General features: G+C 42.9%; 1 non-coding gene across 1 annotated transcript; it reads right to left on the reverse strand.

Annotated features, from left to right (window-relative positions):
- Positions 1-513: 513 nt before the first annotated feature.
- TRNAS-GGA (transfer RNA serine (anticodon GGA)) lies at positions 514-585 on the reverse strand. The gene has a single exon. It is a non-coding gene; the product is annotated as a tRNA-Ser (tRNA).
- Positions 586-797: the final 212 nt, after the last annotated feature.

Raw genomic sequence — 797 nt, forward strand, 5'->3', positions numbered from 1 at the left:
ATGCCTCCTTCACAGTCTCTCTTTTAGTTTCTAGGAAATAGGACAATATCTCTGAGTTTTTCTTTTTATTTACCATAAAGCATCCTCTAAAGAATAAAAGGTGAATATAATTTCCTTTCTTCTTATTCTGAGCCCCCAAAGGAAAACCCATAGAATCAAGCTGGGCAGACTCCTGTGACCATCTTGACCATCACAGTATAACAGAAGTAATGGCACAAGCCTTCTGGGGTTAAATGATAAGAACACCTTGCACTTTTGCCTTTTGCACTTCTTAGGACACTTATTTGTAGAACTCAGCTGCTATGTAGGCTGTAAGGATACTCAAACTAGCCCACATAAAGAAGCCATGAATAGGTAATTTAACCAGTGAAAGTGAAAGAAAGAAAGTGAAGTTGCTCGGTTGTGTCCGACTCTTTGTGACCCCATGGACTGTAGCCTACCAGGCTCCTCCCTCCATGGGATTCTCCAGGCAAGAGTACTAGAGTGGGTTGCCATTTCCTTCTCCAGGGGATCTTCCCGACCCAGGGATCGAACCTGGGTCTCCTGCATTCCAGGCAGACGCTTTAACCTCTGAGCCACCAGGGAAGCCCTTTAACCAGTAGTCCAGCCAATAATCAGTGTCAACTGTCGGTATGTGAGGGAAGATGCATTCAGATGATCCCTATCTTCATCTCAGTCTTTCAATCTTTCCAGCTAATACCCCATGCCTGTTAAAATACATAAGAAGCCTGCCCTGGGTCTAGACTAAATTCCTTACTCACAGAACCTGTGAATACAATTGTTATTTTTATAAAATT

This window comes from Bubalus kerabau, chromosome 8 (genome assembly GCF_029407905.1).
Source record: "Bubalus kerabau isolate K-KA32 ecotype Philippines breed swamp buffalo chromosome 8, PCC_UOA_SB_1v2, whole genome shotgun sequence".
NCBI lineage: Eukaryota > Metazoa > Chordata > Mammalia > Artiodactyla > Bovidae > Bubalus > Bubalus kerabau.